This window comes from Triticum dicoccoides, chromosome 3B, assembly GCF_002162155.2.
Source record: "Triticum dicoccoides isolate Atlit2015 ecotype Zavitan chromosome 3B, WEW_v2.0, whole genome shotgun sequence".
Lineage (NCBI taxonomy): Eukaryota > Viridiplantae > Streptophyta > Magnoliopsida > Poales > Poaceae > Triticum > Triticum dicoccoides.
The window spans coordinates 658,372,470-658,372,869 of record NC_041385.1 but is presented as its reverse complement, the minus strand read 5'-3'; positions in this window follow the sequence as shown (position 1 = coordinate 658,372,869).

The window sequence follows — 400 nt, the reverse complement described above, 5'->3', positions numbered from 1 at the left end:
CATTGCGTGGGTTCTGGGCTGTCATCACGGTCGCTCCTCTCCGCGCAAGAAATCTGGCCAAGACAATAGCCAGGGACAAGCCAATGAGTACTTTGAATGTACTCGCAAACATTATGAACACGGGTATAATATAACGACGATGTTCCGAAATATCTATACTCATGACGTCAGTCACAAAAAGTAAATAAATCTCTAATGCATGTGAGTAGGTTATTTATGAAAATGCAATAACATAATAATAAGAAAAGGCACCGATCGGGCGTCTGAGCGACACCACATAAAGGGCTTATAAAAGAAATGCCACAGTCGGGCGTCTGAGCGACACCACATAAAGGGGCTTTAAAAGAAATGCCACAGTCGGGCGTCTGAGCGACACCACATAAAGGGCTTTAAAAGAAAT